Genomic DNA, 20,413 nt, shown 5'->3' on the forward strand with positions numbered 1-20,413 from the left:
TTTCTTGTTATCCGCAAATTTTGTCGGTCTCGCGATTCGTGTACAAAGAAAGAGTACTTTGAGGAAATATGTGACAAAACCAACGGTCTTGGTTTCCATGTTTCAAAACATAAAATCTAGTTAAAACGGCCACAGTTATTAAATACTAGCGACCCCTTAATGAGAAAATAAATTATAATAATTACGACCCCATATGAAAGTTTTGATATATGAAGATAAAAAAAGCTTTTAAGCAATAATAATGCCAAATCAAAACCTTGTGCTCACGGTCATGATCATTCTCAAACTGTGTAATATTGGTCAAGATTTTATATAAAAAGGTAGTTAATATCCTGAGATCTTGAGCTCGATACGAAATGGTGTAGCACGCGTGCGTGATGTCATGCGGACAATGGTCGGCACACGTCTCCTGATCCAATATCTCAATATGTACATGTGTAAATCAAATTGCGCATATTGCTAATTGCAGAAAATTATAACGTTTTAAAAAGGTCTTTCATATCTGTATGGATTTTACTTCTTAAAAAAAATATATGAAGAGCAAAAATATTGGTTACAGAAGTTCGGAATGGCCGTTTTTCTATTGACAAGAGGGCCAAGATGGCCCTATTCCGCTCACCTGATAGGAGTCGGTTCATTCTTTATCAAACGTAAAACTTGACCTAGATATTGTCAAGACAAACATCCTGGTCAAGTTTCATCATTATTGAACCAAAACTCTGGCATATGGAGTCTTTTTGTTTTTGTAAGATTTAACCTGGTGACCTATATTTTGAGGTGCCCCCCTTACCAAACATCAAACGTTGCTTACAAAAATAAATATTATGACCAAGATTCATAAAATCTGAAACAAAATGGTGACCTCTAGAGTGTTTACAAGGATTTTGTATAATATAATGAAGATTTAAACAATCTAAGGACAATAATTATGGCATTAATTATGTGATATATATAAAACCAATCTTTGTACCAAGTTTCATGATGATTGGGCAAAAAATGTGATTTCTAGATTTCTAGAGTGTTCACACGCTTTTTTTACTATATACATATAAGAAAACTGCCCCCCTGCCCCCCCCCCCCCCCCCCCCGGCAGACATGTTATTTAACTGACAGGAACCATTTTCGAACTCAACTCTCATATCAAGAAAACAAATGTTTTGACCAAATTTCATGAAAATTGGGCCAAAAATGTGACTTCTAGAGTGTTCACATGTTTTCACTATATACATATAGAGAAAAATGCCCCGCCCACTGGCGCCCATGTTTTTTCACCGATCTGGACTATTTTCAAACTCGTCCGAGATATCAATAAAACCAATGTTTTGACCAACTTTCATGATGATTTGGCAAAAATTGTGACTTCTAGAGTGTTAACAATGTTTCTCTATAGCCAAATAAAGAAAACTGCCCCCCCCCCCGGCAGCCATGTTTTTCAACTGACCGGAACCATTTTCGAACTCAACTCTCACATAAAAAAGAAACAATTGTTCTGAGCAAATTTCATTAAAATTGGGCCAAAATTGTGACTTCTAGAGTGTTCACATGTTTTCACTATATACATATAGACAAAAATGCCCCGCCCACTGGCGGTCATGTTTTTTTCACCGATCTGGACCATTTTCGAATTCGTCCGAGATATAAATAAAACCAATGTTTTGACCAACTTTCATGATGATTGGGCAAAAATTGTAACTTCTAGAGTGTTTACAAGGTTTCTCTATAGCCAAGGGATCTTTTCACGCTTTGGTAAATTGACAAAATTGAAAAAAGTTGTTTCAGATTCGCAAATTTTCGTTTTAGTTATGATATTTGTGAGGAAACAGTAATACTGAACATTTACCATGGTCTAATATAGCCATTATATGCATCTTTTGACGACTTTAAAGGGGCCTTTTCACAGATTTTGGCATTTTTTAACTTATTCATTAAATGCTTTATATCGATAAATGTAAACATTGGATCGTAAAAGCTCCAGTAAAAAATCAAGAATAAAATTAAAAAAAGGAAAAGAACATCGCCCGGACCAGGTTTCGAACCAGTGACCCCTGGAGTCCTGCCAGAGTCCTGAAGTAAAAACGCTTTAGCCAACTGAGCTATTCCGCCGAGTACATATTCTTAACGTATTTTATACTTTATATAAGCAATCTTCGTAGTTTCACAAAATTTAACGACAAAAACAGAACTCTCCAAATTATTCAATCGTTTCGCGTTGCAACGCTTTATAATTTTTAGGTTTTAAAATCGTCAAAAGATGCATATAATGGCTATATTAGACCATGGTAAATGTTCAGTATTACTGTTTCCTCACAAATATCATAACTAAAACGAAAATTTGCGAATCTGAAACAACTTTTTTCAATTTTGTCAATTTACCAAAGCGTGAAAAGATCCCTTTAAAACCTACAAATTATAAAGCGTTGCAACGCGAAACGATTGAATAATTTGGAGAGTTCTGTTTTTGTCGTTAAATTTTGTGAAACTACGAAGATTGCTTATATACGGTATAAAATACGTCAAGCATGTGTACTCGGCGGAATAGCTCAGAAGGCTAAAGCGTTTTTACTTCAGGACTCTGGCAGGACTCCAGGGGTCACTGGTTCGAAACCTGCTCCGGGCAATGTTCTTTTCCTTTTTTTAATTTTATTCTTGATTTTTTACTGGAGCTTTTACGATCCAATGTTTACATTTATCAATATAAAGCATTTAATGAATAAGTTAAAAAATGCCAAAATCTGTGAAAAGGCCCCTTTAAGAAAAATGCCCCGCCCACTGGCGGTAATGTTTTTCAACGGACCGGAACCACTTTTGAACTCGACCAACATATATTTAAGGCAAACCTTTTGACAAAGTTACATGAAGATTGGGCATGAACTGTGACTTCTACAGTGTTTACAAGGTTTTTCTTTTTTTTATCTAGTGACCAAGTTTTTGACCCAGCATGACCAAATTTCGAACTTGATCGAGATATCATTGGGACAAATCTTCTGACCAAGTTCAATGAAGATCGGACATGAAATGTGGCCTCTAGAGTGGTTACAAACCAAATGTTGACGACGGACGGACGGACGGAAACGGACAAAGACAAAAGCTCACCTGAGCAATCAGGTGAGCCAAAAACTCACAACCGGTAAGTTTGTTTTCCTTTCACGAATACGTATAATATGATGTGCAAGAACATATATAAACATGTGTAAATTGCCAGGTATAGTCTTGATGAAAGTTCTTATGGAAGTGAAGAAATTGGATCAGGCGCAATAATTTGTCAAATTGCGGGGCATTTTATCGAAGTAACCATAGCTTTTCAAGATTGGACACGTGTGATAAAGCTAAAGAGGGGCACATAATCTCGTTATTCTGCCATAGAGACAGTCCGTTTACAAACATGTTTCCTTACCCGGTTAAGACAGGAATAAATCTGATTCCCCGTACTAATGTACAGTTTAAAAACTGGCATTTATGTACACTTTTGTAACCATGTATGTTCGTAACAAAGACATTTGTCTGCGTGCTGTTCAAATATCTTAGCAAGCCTGTGTATTTAGTTACGTAGGTGGCCATGTAAATAATTGACCAATGAAAGCCAACCTTAAATTGAAATAACATACAATTACAGTGATGCAAAGTAAGTGTTTGCCCTAAATTTGAGCCTTTTGTGTTTTTTAATTGTTTAAAGACCTTATCAAGTCGGTAATTGAAGTCCTTTCGTGTGACGATTTCGTATCAATAGTATATTCAATAAAATTTGCATTCAATATCGCTGATGCAAATTCTGTGTGATAAACAAGTAAACACAACTAGGTTGTTGAAATACAATCAAATTTTTTGCTAGCGCTACAAATAATTCGGCGCTGTCTGAGAAAATCTTAATAAATGTATTTAGCCTTATGTGTTATTTTGCTTTTTCCGTTTTGCATCTCACTTTAAATATCACTTGCGATTAAGTTGTATGTATTGGCCTTTCCCAAAAATAGATAATATTCTTGGAAATTACAGCGTTTATTGAAAAATAAGTCATAATGCACATTTCATGACCAGCTTCGGGTGACTTTAATATATGTTGCTTGCCTAATATATTGTAATAATAAATTGTTCTTTGTTTGGTCACAGACTCTAACAAAAAATTGAGTAACATGTAATATATTGGCCGAGATTTAACATCTGAACAACTATTTATCGCAATCAAAAGTTTCGTCTTTAATATTGACCAAGAGCAATTAAATGTTTCATGCGAAATTACTAATAATTATACAGTTTTTAATTAGCAAATCATATACACGTTATTCTTTATTCGTAACCATGGCAACCATATAAAAATGATCATTACTTACAATATTCCTCTTCCAATACTAAACTATTTAATTATCAAAGGCAATCATCACTTTCCAATAAATAAATGTATACATACCGTAGGAACAATGGAGACAAGTTTAAAAGTTCAAAAGATTAAAACAACTTTATACTTAACATAAATATTTACATTAATTTATGTTTACAGCTTATATACACAACTATTAAATCTTTCATTTACGTATATTAATGTTCATAGTTCATTTCATTACATCTGGTATCTCAATACCAAGACTCATCCTTGTAAGATTTTAACATATTCATTATATGTAAGAATATTGTACGCTGTTTTTTTTATAACAAAATACATGTCAGAGACTTGTACTTTGGCTGCTCTGAGCTCAAAAAATTGTATTGAAACTGCATCCAAATTAAACACGACGAATAACTAATAAATCAATGTTTATTATGAACTGACAAGAGTGATATAGTGCAAGTCAAGTAGGTACGCGTGAAAACAGGTCACGATAGTCATTCAATAGAAAGAAAAATTAATTACTGACGAAAGACGAGATTCCTAAATGTAAATTGGGTCAACGATAGAGGCGTATTTAGGTGGGGGGCTAGGGGGCTAAAGCCCCCCCCCCCCCCCAGCTGGCTGGCTAGACATGATTTTTAATAAAAATGAGCCCCTTATAGTTTCAATCCACTTGTGTATTTCCTGTCATATGTCCCTTATTAAGCCATAAACAGCTGTCGATTTGTGTGATTAGCCCACAGGCATGTGTACAGACGATCTAACCTTCGTCAGCTTAAGTGCACGCTTCATTGACTGTAAGTAATAAACTGTGCTATTTGAATGGCTGAAGAAGATACATTCAACTAATGAAATTCATCCATACATTTAGCTATAGTTAAATGTTTTCAAATGGCTGCCGCATGAGACTTGTGAAAAACAATATTTCAATTTGTGGCAATTAAAGAGTTTAGACGAACACAATGGACAATCATTATTATTTTTTCAGTAATTTCTTTGATGAATTTAGTTGGTATTAGCTCTTTAGAGTGATAATCCTTTTGAGTAACAAGTTATTGCCAGTGAAATTCAACTGCACACTTAAAGCGGGTATATACACTTTTGTCAAATATTTATGAATTTTTATAAAATGTGTAAAAAACGTATTATATATATTTCAATATAAATTAAAATAAAAGTTAAGAAGATCATGTGTCGAAAATGCGAAATAAGCCAGATATTTAATTCTGAAATTGAAAACGGCTGTACAGCCGAATTCGCCAGCATGTTTACCATACATGTACAATGTGAATCTAAACTTAGTTTCACGGTTTGAGTTCCTGCAACAATATCTATTCATACGACACACGAACACTTACTCCAATCCTAATACAAAGACGAATGCTTCGGTTATTGTAGGAAAATATATATGTCACAATCGGCTCGGGGCGCTAATTTGTCTTTGCTGCATTTTATGAAATTCGGCTTGAATGTATAATTTTTCTTGCCTATTTTGTGTTATTGTAACATATTTTATAAATATATTACAATAAAACACATATAAAAATCGTATAAACCCGCTTTAATGAATGGCAATTATTTTTTTTTGTTTTGATTTGGTTATTTTACAAATCGGGCTAACTGCTTTGATATTCATTCATAGTTTTTAAAATTAAAAAAGACTCAAAAATGAAGAATTACTTTGCTATATAAAACTAAATCATTTTCTTAAAGCGTAACAACATCGAGGCAGCAACACCCGAATTAAACTACACAAGAAACCTAACGACTCCCTTTGTTGACACTTTTGTGAACGAAATGGACACCCAATTCAGTGATTTGCAGACTAAGGCAGCCATGGGATTGAAGTTTATACCTGAAAAAATGTGCTCCTCTCCTGCCAGTGCTTGTGACCTTAAATGGTTCAATGATGATCTCCCTTCCCCTCAGCCCCTCCCTGCCGAGTTGCACTTAATATGGCAGGCTAGGTGGAAAGGTGTACCCAACCCACCTACTTCCCTTCAGGGCTCTGTTGCACATTGTGATTCCCAGCTGTACCCCACCATTTACACTGTTTTGTCCATATCATGTGTGTTCCCTGTCACATCATGCGAGTGTGAAAGGAGTATCAGTGTCCAAGGACTTGTTAAGACAAAACTAAGATCATCAATGGGTCAGGACAGGTTGTCCGCTGTGTGCCTGCTTTCCATTCATAGGGACATGGACATAAACATTTTAATGTTGACCTAGTAGGATATCCAACAAGGTTAAATAGGAGGTCCACCCATCTAACTCCGTTAAAAAAGTTATTGATAAAGATAATGTCTCCCACCACTTTAGTGGTTTGAGAGACATTTGATTTACCCCTGTGTGTCTGTCCGTCCGTGTGTCTGTCACACTTGATGTGTGAACTCAAGTTCTTATTTGTTTCACATGCACTTTTATCATGCAAAATGCTGATTAGATAGCAGGAAATCGCATCATTTCAAGGTGCCATTAAAAAAAAAATCGACGACGGAAGGGGACACCCCTCCCGCACCCTCCCCTGTTGAGCCCCCCCTCTGAAAATTTTCTGGATACGCCTCCTTTATCATAAAGGGTGAAATTATATCACGATACTTTGTCGATTAAGTGAAAATGAGGCTCTTGATGTGTAGTTCTATCATGTTTACTACTACTATATATGATGAAGTCATTTTACGTTAATTATCAATATCAATAAACAATCGCTAATTTTACTTCCCGATATACTAAATTCAAAACATGATAACTTTTGTTATATTGGTAAATTATCGGAAAATAGAAACACTGCAAACTAGTATTCCTTCAGGGAGACTGGCATTCAACGAATTGCTACCTAAACTTGTCTAATAGATTATTATATCTTCATAACTTCATGAAATTAGGGGACTTTGACAGTTGTAAGTAAATAAATCTTACTTTAAGACGATATAATATAATATTATTACTATGCTATTGCACTTGAATACATTTTGACATGTAAGTGCGTTTGTACCAGTTTATATTTTATATATCTAGAAATGAAGATTTCTAGAATGTACGCAAAGACGCGTCATAACATAAAATCTTAATTAACTATTTTTTCTATTTAGAAGGGTAGGGGGTGGTATTGCGGCATCAATATAATATTAACCAATGCACTGTGTTTAATTGAGTTTTCAAATGTGTTTTGAACAGTGAAAATCTTTCCATGGTGCAAAGGCTACAAAGATAATTGATGCTTATTATTTACGTATTGCTATGATTGACGCGTGTGTAAGGGCCAGGCGAACATATAGACAATATTATTAAATTATTTGTATTTTAAGACACAACTAATTAATAAACATAATCTAAGAAGGATATTGTTTTTATATAACAAAACATACAAGAAATATCTTTAAAAAAGATATACGGCATTGATTGTGGTTAGAGTTGGTGAAAGGTAAAGAGTTCATTAAATGAGATCAAAGATAGCGAATGTCTTTTTCTGTGCAGTTCTTAGTGCATCACACGCAGTACGGGATGTTACGCGGAGTTTTCGCGGCTTATTTTACATTATTACATATTGCTGGTCATAAAACTATACATGTAGATACAAAACAGAAAACCAAAAGAAGAATGGAAGTGGAATTAAAACATATGAGTCAACCGGCCACACGCGAAGTATCCGTACATATTTTAAATATTTATACGCGCGTTCTTCGAACAAACCTATTTTAGTGATTTGTCGGGCATTGCTATTTGACTCGATTATTAACAGTATCGAGAATCATCGCACCCATGCTTAATACATTAGTCAATATGGTGGAATAATTCTTGTTAAATTAATCAAAAATAATATTTATCATGGTATTGTTGAAAAACATCAAGAATCTATTATTGACATACTATAATTATATCACTGAATATCTTCATTTAACATATTTCTGGTCTAAAGAAAATTTCAGTTCACCTAGTTCACGCGATAGCGTCTATATTATATAACAATTATATTACTGGCCGCGAACTGCTGGAACGACGGCTTGTTTAAAACTTTATATTTTTACAAGTTAAATGTTCAATTTCGAAAACAACTTTAAATTGTTTGGCCAAAACGAATATCAGGATAGGGAAAAACGACACTTTTATGAACTTAAATAATAAATTATACTAGTACACAAACAGCAATATGGAAGTAATACATGAGAACATAGCCTTTAAGTACAAACGCTCTGGCGCTGGCAATCCTCTGAAAATAAAAGGTGCATGCACAAACTGTGTTGATGTCAAGAGTTAGGTGTAAAACTGTTCTATCTATCAAGCCTTTTCATACGAGATAAAATTGTTTTATGCTGAACACGCATTAAAACAGTGTTACAAAGACGCGGTCATGTTTCCAATGTTCTGGTGATATGCTCAAATCAGCCAATGCAATAAATGAAGTGTATTCATTCGTGTCTAGCCGCGGAAAATTTTATTTGAATTTTATTGGACACTTACAAAGGTCAGGTAAGGTCAAAAGTGACGTTAAACAGCTACGCCGAAAAAAACAAAAAGGTGCCCATCTTTTGTGGCGTTACCTATTGTAAGCAATCGAAAATGGATATAAGATGATTGTAGAAGAATTTTTTTTACATTTTAGTAATTCTGGAATACACTTGTACTGCACAATACGCATTAACAGATGATAACGTCAGTGATATAGGATATTTGTTGGATTTGGTGGAATATCGATTTTAGTTCTCGAGGGATCATAGAAAATGATATTTTCACGAATGGCACAGCCACGAGTAAAAAAATATTTTTTTATGATCACGAGTAAATTAAAATCGATATTGCACCAAATCCATTTTAGTTCTTTTTGTTTTATGCTTTCAAATGATTATTTTGGTATTTTTTCCATTTCGGACAATGTAATTTCCCTTTTGGCACCCCGAAATGTTATTTTGTGTAAGTTCAAAGGAAGTAATCCGTATGTTTTTATAAACCTTCAATGCAGAGAACGGTAGTCCAACCAAAGATATCTAAAAATAGTTCCTGTAAAACAATGAAAATTATCGAAAATTTTCACTGTCATAGTTCACTGTTTGAAACAGTGAAATATCAGTTTTAATTCACTGATATTTCTCTATAAGCCATCGGAAAGCATAACATAAACCATTGTATCACACATAATGTGTTGAACTTAATTTAAACGAAACATTTTGAATCCCAAATAAAACATCTATTTGTAGCACATACCAATCGATCAGCAATAACAATAAGTTTATAAAGGGTTAGCAGATTCGCATCATCGTTCTTATTACTGTTGTTCCTAAACAGCGCTTAGTTTTTAATGAAAAATGAAGTTAGCCAACATTCATTTACTTTGAAAAACATCAAATGTGCTCTAAAATGATTTCTTTCTCATATACAAACTCAAATTGTCCATCACCCTTACATATAAATTTATTTTAAAGTATTCGTTTTGTATGTTATTACTACAATTATTCATTAAATGCGTCCATATATATGTTTCAATCTTTTATTTTATACATATGCACGTTTTTGTATTCCATTGTGCTTAGTGTGTACATTACTGTGATTAATTTGACCTGATTTTTTTCACCTACATCTGTCGGCGTTTCTGGAGTTGCGGTAACATAAGGGGAGTGAGACTGAAACAGGGTGGAACATTATAGTGCTGTCAATCAACTACAACATACACATTCGAGGAAGTCTATGAAAAACTTGCTACACAATCTGCACTGTGCTGAACAATCCAAAAAAGGCCATATAGTCCTGACACAAAGGAAGTTTTCATGGCCAATAGCATGACAACACATGCACAGTCATGTTTACATGTTTTATTGACGACAACTATCACAAGCAAACCACAGAAAGGACTAGAGATTATTAAGCAGTAATAATTGTATAACATAGGAATAAAAAGGCTATTGTCAGGCAATATGGTCCCCTACCGGCTCCACTATTGTCAGAAATTCCACCATTTTCAGAAAAAAAATTGGTTGCCATAACAACCACAATTTTTGACGTAGGAACAAAATGAAATGATGTGCATAATGTCTATATTGCCATCTATCCATGTTGCAAGTTTCATGAAAAAATATTAAAAACTTTTAAAGTTATCGCAGGATCCAGAAAACCACCATTTTCAGCAGTATTTCTAGTCTATTTGTTGCCATAGCAACCATAATTTTTAACGTAGGAACAAAATGAAATGACGTGCATAATGTCCATATTGCCATCTATCTATGTTTCAGGTTTCATGGAAAAATATTAAGAACTTTAAAAGATATCGCAGAATCCAGAAAAGTGTGACAGACTGACGGACACACATAGCGCAAACCATAAGTCCCCTCTGGTGAAACCGGTAGGGGACAATAACTGTTGGAGTTGACATTTTTTCAGACAACCAATTACATAATTTGTCAGTGTAAAATATAAACTGCTTAAATAGTATATGCCTAGTAGTATTAGTACACTGAACAAGTTATATAAAGCCATAATCAGCATTTAACACTCATATGTTGCTTTATACTATTTTCAATGTTTCTGGTTTCCACAATTTAAAGTGATATTATGGGCATTTTTCACTGTTGAATTGAGCAGAAAAGAATTAACAGGTCAAAAGAGTTAGTTAAAATATGGTTACTAACCAATTATCGGCAACTCATCTTGCTACCAGTTGTTTATAAAAATACATTTTATATTCCATATCTTACGTGACTCACCCAGTCCTCTAAGTCGAAATGATCCGTAAAACAAAATTGTGTCTTTGTGTCGTATGAACGAATCTGCACTAAAACTAAATTTAGGTTCACATCGTACATGTTCAACAAAAAAACGGTTGATATTCAAATGCATTATTTTTCTCTTTACGGGATATTGTTTTAGTATGTTGATGCTGCATTAACAAATATAAGTGTATATGAAGTGAAAACACCAAAAATAAACAACGGTTGCGATAGACACCTATAAACTGTTAGATGCCCATAATATCACTTTAATTGAAATTGTTTGTTAAATTGAAATGAGGTTCATAAATAATATCAACAATTTACTTCATATTTCCTAGCAGTCATCCGTATAATATGAATACATAATGTTTTTACTACATATTTTGAAGCTTTAATGCTTAGATGATGTACCTTAGGTGCTTAAATTTTAATAGATATCTAAACCCTGAACAAAGTTAACATATTTTAAGCATCAATTTAATTTAATTTCTAATAATCTTATTGAAAAATAAAAATTTTAGTTAACTCACAACACTTTCAGTTTCTAAAGGTTTAACTTTGAAATTACAATACATAAATGTAAAAAGCAAACCTACACTCATAAATGTTACAAACAAAAGTTAATATACATGTATATAAAAAATCAATATTAGCTTACCGGTATTAAACACAAACAATAATATCTTCTTATTAGACCATTGTACATTAAAACTTCACAGCTCCATGATAAATAAGAAAGATGTTGTTAAAACAACAAACAAAACTTATCATAATGCATTTTTCAAGCACAAAATAGTGCCATAATGTACAACCATGCTTTCTAAGAATAAGAGGCAATCAATGAGATTTTCACGTACATCTGTCTGTATTGTTTTTCACTATTTCAGTCAAATTTAAAGTTCATCACAAATTTAAATGGGAGCATTTTTAAGTCACCATTAGGTTTTAAGGTAAACTATTGATATTATCAGTAATACAAAACAATCAATAATTCTGAGTAATGTGTGGTGTAAATTTAAGTTTGAAGGCTTTTCAAGTCTTTATTTTCAGTAGTTTTTGCAAGTGATTTTAGTGATCCATTTAAGATAACTGAAGAAAATCCCAGATAAAACATTACCTATAACATGCTTAAAGTGGACAATCAATCTGTATGTGATATTCAAATAATAAATATTTTAACAATGTGCCATTATCTAGTATCAACATCAGTATAGCAATGGAAAACAAAAGAAAACATAAAACCAATAGGGCTACCAAGGATAAACAGGAAAATAAAACAATTGAGGTGAGCCTTGAATTAAACAAATAATACACCTGATAATCCTTGCACTGTATCAAATGGGTTATAATGTTTAAAAGCATTGAAATAGTTTAAATTGTTTGAGCAAGAAAATATCCTCATAGCTTGTTATACATAAAAATTTAGATTTAAAATAATAATTGTGTCCATGTCCAATTAATAGCGAAGTATTTTTATAATTGAAAATGATATTTACAAAAGTTGAAGGATTCAAGGTAGTCTGATATTAAAGGCCCTATAAAGGTGACAAATCCAATTACTATGCATATAAACTGGTCTAATTTTTACCGGATTTCAGTTACTCTTGCATAAGAAATGCTAATAACACAGCTTAGGTGCAACGTTTCCAAGAATTATGGAAGATATATACCCGTTTCATAATTGGAAGATATGTTAACAACTTTGCAACTAATGTGATGTGTAGTCCCAAAGTGGTGACGTATGCTAAAAATAGCCCAAAGAACATTCAATTTAAATTCTTTTTTAAACAACTTTTTACCAGCAGAAAGTAACTTATTAGATCACTACAAACGTTTTAACCATTTAGAAGAGACCTACTTTGTGAGTGGTACCGGAAAACGTTGAAAATCAACGATATATTTTTGGTGACCTGAGTCACTTTCACTTTCCCGAGTAAACAGCAATGTAAATAAACTGATTGTTTGTAAACACGATTGACTTGGAGGACACTGTATTTTGAGCTCAAAACAAGTTGTATTTCCCATATTTTTATGGTAATGTCCAATAGCATATATATATTGTTTTTTGATAGCCTTTATAAACAAAATATGGAAAAACTATTTAAAAATTGGTAAATAATAACGGATCGTCACCTTTATAGAGCCTTTAATATAATGTGGGTGGGTCTGGCTGATATTTTTCTCCAACCCCCCCACGACTGTCTGACAAATGTTCAATTTGAAAATAAAAATGGAGGTTCCTATTAATTTATTGGAAGCTGATTGTTTAATACTGTATTACAATCTATTTCAGGCGTATTCATACAGGAATATTTGACATTTCAAGTGCGCCAACTTATTGTTTAATGTGATATTATGGGCATTTTTCACTGTTGAATTGAGCTGAAAAGAATTAACAGGTCAAAAGAGTTAGTTAAAATATGGTTATTGACAAATTATCTGCAACCTATCTTGCTAACAGTTGTTTATAAAACTTTATTTTATATTCGATATCTTACGTGACCCACCCAGTCCTGTAAGCCGAAATGATCTGTAAAACAGAATTGTATCTATGTGTCGTATGAACGAATCTGCACTAAAACTAAATTTAGGTTCACATCGTACATGCATGATCTGTTGTCAAACGAAAGTACGGTTGATATTCAAATGCATTATTTTTCTCTTTCCGGGATATTGTTTTAGTATGTTGATGATGCATTAACAAATATAAGTGTATATGAAGTGAAAACACCAAAAATAAACAACAGTTGCGATAGACACCTATAAACTGTAAGATGCCCATAATATCACGTTAATGCAGGTAAAAGTGTGAAAGAAGCTTGACTATGTACTATTAATCTTTTGATTGATTTATAGCTTTGGCAATGTCAACAAGTTTATCAAGGAATGTTAATTTTCATTGGGATTTTTAGACAATATGTTTTTTTTTTATATAAATATTTTCTGCTTAAATGCAATTGAAAATGTAACAGGCAAAGAAAAATTTAATAAGTTTATTGTAAACAGAAATTTACTATAACGTTTGCTCTATTAAAAAATATAATGTGTTCATGTTGCATTCAATCTAAATTTAAAATCACTCGACTTTTGGTTGTTAAAACTAAATCAATACAGTGCTCAATGTGTGCAAATTGTGTAACATGATTTGTGCGTGCTCATTGGAAAAAATTTTTTTTTTTTGCTGTACACTTTGAACAAAGAAAAAATAGAATAGTCAAACTTTGTATTGATGAAATACTAAAACGAATTTATTTTGAATATTGTCAAGGACTTTTTATATCTGAAGTATAGATTTTAAGATAATATCTGATATATTTTAATATATATATATATATATATATATATATATATATATATATATATATATATATATATGAAAAGCAGTATACAAGTACATCAACATGATAGGGTTTATATTTATAATAGCATTTGATGTTCAAAACGCGGGCTTAGAGCTGTTTGAGCTGTCTATTGGGAGTAAGAAAGCATTAGTAACAGGCTACACAACATTAGATGCTTACATACAAATCAAAAAGCATAACCTATGCATCTATATACATGTATATAGCAGAGTCAAAGCCAGCTTGCTTCGTATATGAAAATAAACATGGTCTTAACATAAATCTGTACATATGAAACAAGGGCTGTTTGTAAAACATGCATGCCCCCCATATGGGCTCTAAGTTGTAGTGACAGCCATTTTGTAAATATGTTTTTTGTCACTGTGACCTTGACCTTTGACCTAGTGACCTGAAAATCAATAGGGGTCATCTGCCAGTCATGATCAATGTACCTATGAAGTTTCATGATCCTAGCCATAAGCTTTCCTGATTTATCATCAGGAAACCATTTTACTATTTCGGGTCATTGTGACCTTGACCTTTGACCTAGTGACCTGAAAATCAATAGGGGTCATCTGCCAGTCATGATCAATGTACCTATCAAGTTTCATGATCCTAGGCATAAGCGTTCTTGAGTTATCATCCAGAAACCATTTTACTATTTCGGGTCACCGTGAACTTGACCTTTGACCTAGTGACCTGAAAATCAATAGGGGTCATCTGCTAGTCATGATTAATGTACCTATCAAGTTTCATGATCCTAGGCATAAGCGTTCTTGAGTTATCATCCAGAAACCATTTTACTATTTCGGGTCACCGTGACCTTGACCTTTGACCTAGTGACCTGAAAATCAATAGGGGTCATCTGCTAGTCATGATTAATCTACCTATGAAGTTTCATGATCCTAGGCATAAGCGTTCTTGAATTATCATCCGGAAACCATTTTACTATTTCGGATCACAGTGACCTTGGCCTTTGACCTAGTGACCTCAAAATCAATAGGGGTCATCTGTGGGTCATGATCAATGTACCTATGAAGTTTCATGATCCTAGGCCTAAGCGTTCTTGAGTTATCGTCTGACAACCGCCTGGTGGACGGACCGACCGACAGACAGACCGACTGACCGACATAAGCAAAGCAATATACCCCCTCTTCTTTGAAGGGGGGCATAATAATAAGGTTACATTTCCATTCCATGAATAAAAGTGATTCTAATGAATAATATAGTATAAAATCTTCAGTTCCAACACAAACATTTTCAACTATTGATTCTATAACATCAGAAGAAATTAAGTATTCTCAAGATTTCAAAGCAGGCATTAGCAGCCCCATTTTTTTTATAAATGTTTATATTATATTAAAATTGTTGCACAATAATACCATGTGTGTCTCAAAACAAACAATTTGTGTCAAAAACAGTTACCGAACAAATCAAATTACTATGTTTACTTCTACAAACATATCAATACAATATTCTTAACAACAACAAAACACTGGGCTGTAAATGGTCATAAATTTCTGATCATTGAAGTGATGTGGATAAGGGAAAACATAGCATTAGTGTCAAATACATTCATAAGAAAACAGGCTTCATAGGAACACACTGAATAATCAATGGAATGTTTACAAATATGATTTTATTGTGGTATTCCATAACAGATAGAACTAGTTCTATTGTTGATAAGAGTGAAACTTATAATTTTATGCTTACATTGTTGTTCCATTAAAGATGGAATTAGGTCCATTGTTCATAAAAGTAAAACTATTTTTTGTATGCTTTTATGTAGTTCCAGAACAGATGAAACTAGTTCCAACTATTTGTTTATAACAGTCAAATTAATAAAGTCTTTTATATGGCGAATTGACGCTTTTTGTTGTGTTTGTTGCACACAATTACGCTACTCAAAATTTGCTAAAGATCACTTTTTATTTTCACATTATCTTCAAATTTGTATTACGTTTATTTAAAATTGTTATTTTGCATGTTTTGATATTTAAATACGTGTTTTTGTTTTTATTTGTATGTATTGATTTATCATTGATGCATAAATCTAGCTAGGGGTGAAATTCAAATTACACATACTATAAAAAGTGATCCATAGCAAATTTTGAATAGTATACAGTCCACTCTCGTTATCTCGAAGTCGGCGGGAACAAGAAAAAATATCGAGATAACGAGAGTTCGAGATATCCAATTAGGCGTTTTCAAAGAGAAAATAAGACGAAAATTTACCCTGTTTTTAACATCTAAATACATGCTAAGAGGTCTAACTAAAGCCGTCACCGTGTGGCATAATAATCTTTACCTGATATATACGCGTTTTTCGAGGCACGATTCATTTTGCTATTTAAATGCTTAAAATGACGTTTTAAGTATTACAGAATTGCATGAACACATGCGGTTATAATTTTTCTAAACTGCCGAGTAAACATCCGTTAATGTAGCTATTTAAAGTTATGATGCAATTGACGTCCAATCAAGACGAATTTGCGACGGTTTATATACGCAAAAATATAACTCCATTCATTTTGGAATGTTGTTTGTAAAAAACAATTAATATTTCGGCCTTTCGGCAGGCTGTGTATTAATTGACCAGTCGCCAACTCCGCCCACATTTTGTCGATCAGCCAATCAGATCGCGAGTTTTCGCACACCCCTCAGCAACGCTTATCTGGCCGCCATTTTGTCCGACAAACAAAGCGTATCGTACATATGGAATGGACGTAATTTTTAAGGGTTTACACAGATTTTATATCAAATGCATGATCATTACTGTTCGACGATCATTATTCAAAATTATAGGTGCTATACATACTTTATAAAAGGTTATTATTTTATCTTTATTTCTTGAACATATGAACGAGTAATGAGAAAACAAACACAATAAATAGTGTAACCACACCAGTTGTGTGTTCTATAAAACGTGTTATACCGTCTGATGCACAATATTATTAAGCAATTTGGGCAACATAATAATTGCCACACGTGCTTATTAATCTCAGCGTAATTGTCGATGATTAATAAATGACAGTATGTTGCGTGGATCTCAGAATGAATGAACATTAAGGCATTGTTAGGTACTGTACACAAGAAAAGAAATATATAATTTCTTAAATGATTTCCAATTATATATTTATTTTCTGTGGATCATAAACAATGGAAATCATTACAAATTGTTAACTTAAATATTGTTTAAACTAAAGTTAAAACAACAAAAAGGTGATTTCAACGAGGCTTAGCTAGCTTAAAGCGACTTCAAGTGTAAAATGTAAGGCTTATAATACAACAACAACAACAACATTTTTAATACAACATATATTGATACGGTGAGAAATGTGAAAATTGCAATTAACATATAAGGGCCATCTTGCTATAAATAAACAAATGCATAATATGCTAAATGTATTCAATTCGAATGTTCGTGAACAGCACCGTAATACCCAAATTTCATTTTTTCGATAGTGAAATGTAGCAGGTTCCCATTAAACATAAATGAAATAAAATGCATATTAGATCTGTTAATGAAACCACGAAATTAGGCCTGTATTATATTATGGTTACAATCAAAATTTAATTTATATCTAAATTAAAAAAAATCGGTGTCTTTTTAAAAATAACCCAATAAACAAAGATCTAAACATTTTTAATAAACAAAAAACCCATCATGATATGGATGTGTCATTTGCATTTAATAAAAATATTTTCAAAATTATATATGAATAGCAACCGGATTCACTGCCAGACGGTTTTAATACAAGTTCAAAATCAATATGAAATAAATGCTCATTTTTACCACTGATTTTTCATCAACTTCCTGTAATATGTATAAGAAACGTTTCTGATAGTTAACTCATTTATTTTGATCACGCCATTTCTCTCTAAAGCACTTATGATTGTATTAAAGTTGTACAAAGCAGTTTAGTTTAGTGCTCTTTAAAAAGAGCATGATACATCGTTACAAGTATAGTATTTCACTCACGTAATGCGCTATAATTGCGATCTGCTTGTCGGAGTTTTCTAATCACTAGACCACGTGACTATGTGGGCGGAGCGATCGATAATTTGGCGACTGGTCAATTGCAGTTAATTGATGTTAATGTGACAGTTAAAGTGACAGGCCTGACTCAAGTGTTATCGGTAATGGCTAACGACATTACACACGTATGATCATTGATGCAATTAACGGATCAATTTCCTACCGCACAGTATCGGGAGCAGCCGGGCGAAGCGGGACAGTGAAGTATCAAAGAAAAAAATTCGCACCTTTTGCCGACACTGGAACAGTTATTCGCACTTCGAGATAAACCACAGTAAATACATGTAAAATCGGGACTCGTGACAAAATTTTATATCGAGATATCGAATTATTCGACATAACGAAAATCGAGATATGCGATGTTTATTTATATAGATAAAGAAGGAAAAAAGTTGGGACATTGAGCTTACTTCGACATATCGAGGATATCGAGATATCCGATGTCGAGATAACGAGAGTGGACTGTATATATAACTTCATGCACAAGTGTTACAGATCTGAAAATTCACCATTGAAGGATCAGAGTGATTACCCAAGATTTAATCATGCTATTTTACTGGCAGTAAAAGCTGCATAAAATCACAGGTCCAATCAGAATGGAGATGATTATCTGTTGTTTAGATATTTATATGAGTTTTTGAGTTTTCATCATGGTCATGTATGTGCAGTCTTAACACTGATAAAACTGCACATTTCATGTATGGAATGTTGTATTTGTTTTTTGTTTTTTTTTTAAGACAAATACATGTTTTTGTTCTATTCCATAAATATTGTTTTTTAAAATCTTATTAAGATTAAAAGATTTCAATAAAAGCATCATGATAAAAACATATTTTGATAAAAAACATTCATGTTACTGGTATTAAAACAATATAAAAGCACATACCAGTTTTCTTCCCTTGTTTTTCCAATGTTCACAACAGATGAACTTACAGTAATTTGAGAATAAAACCCAACAACGTTTTTAAAAAGCAACATTATAATGTTTGCTTTAGCATACCCAGCATTTAAACTTGCATTCAACTTGCTTATATAAAATATTATAATAGATAACTAGCTAAAGTAACTATGAAACTGTACCAATACACATACAATATATATCTAGCAACAAGCAGGCCATAATTGCTGGGCACTGAAGCTCTCACCTTAATTCTAGGTACAACAATTGTCAAGACTTTACACAGTGACCTAGTTTTCCCCTCTTGTGACCCTGATTTTAACTATGTCTATTTAATGTCAAGATCAACATTCCGAGTGTTATCAAGGTAGAGATATAAATCATCTAAAGAGGAAACACAGTTTTTTTTAATTCAACCTGGTGACCCCGTTTGTGCATGCTTATAACCCTTACTTAACCCTTTGCATGCTGGGAAATTTGTCATCTGCTAAAATGTCGTCTGCTAAATTTCTTAAATTAGCATTTTCTTCGATTTTTTTTTCAAATAATACTATCAGAATAGCAAACAGTTTGGATCCTGATGAGACGCCACGTTCTGTGGCGTCTCATCTGGATCCAAACTGTTTGCACAGACCTTCAAAATTCGGTTCCCGCACTGAAAGAGTTAAACTTGGCCTAGATATTGTCAAGGTTAACATACTAAGTATAGTCAAGATTGAATTATAAATGATGCCTATAGACTGTTACATTGTTTTGTTTTTTATGATTTGACCTGCTGACCTAGTTGATACTTACATTGTTTTGTTTTTTATGATTTGACCTGCTGACCTAGTTGATACTTACATTGTTTTGTTTTTTATGATTTGACCTGCTGACCTAGTTGATACTTACATTGTTTTGTTTTTTATGATTTGACCTGCTGACCTAGTTGATACTTACATTGTTTTGTTTTTTATGATTTGACCTGCTGACCTAGTTGATACTTACATTGTTTTGTTTTTTATGATTTGACCTGCTGACCTAGTTGATACTTACATTGTTTTGTTTTTTATGATTTGACCTGCTGACCTAGTTGATACTTACATTGTTTTGTTTTTTATGATTTGACCT

General features: G+C 32.9%; 1 protein-coding gene across 3 annotated transcripts in view; it reads right to left on the bottom strand.

The window, feature by feature from the left end:
• Nucleotides 1–15,160: 15,160 nt before the first annotated feature.
• LOC127856753 (cysteine and glycine-rich protein 1-like) overlaps nt 15,161–20,413 on the bottom strand; it is a 75,958-nt gene continuing 70,705 nt past the window's right edge. For 2 of the 3 annotated variants that reach the window (XR_008038200.1, XR_008038202.1), the window contains exon 9: nt 15,161–20,411. The gene's annotated coding sequence lies outside the window, so the exon portion shown is untranslated. The remainder of the gene's footprint in view (nt 20,412–20,413) is intronic. The other variant, XR_008038201.1, reaches the window with a different exon arrangement.

This window comes from Dreissena polymorpha, chromosome 1 (assembly GCF_020536995.1).
Source record: "Dreissena polymorpha isolate Duluth1 chromosome 1, UMN_Dpol_1.0, whole genome shotgun sequence".
NCBI classification, from domain to species: Eukaryota; Metazoa; Mollusca; class Bivalvia; order Myida; family Dreissenidae; genus Dreissena; species Dreissena polymorpha.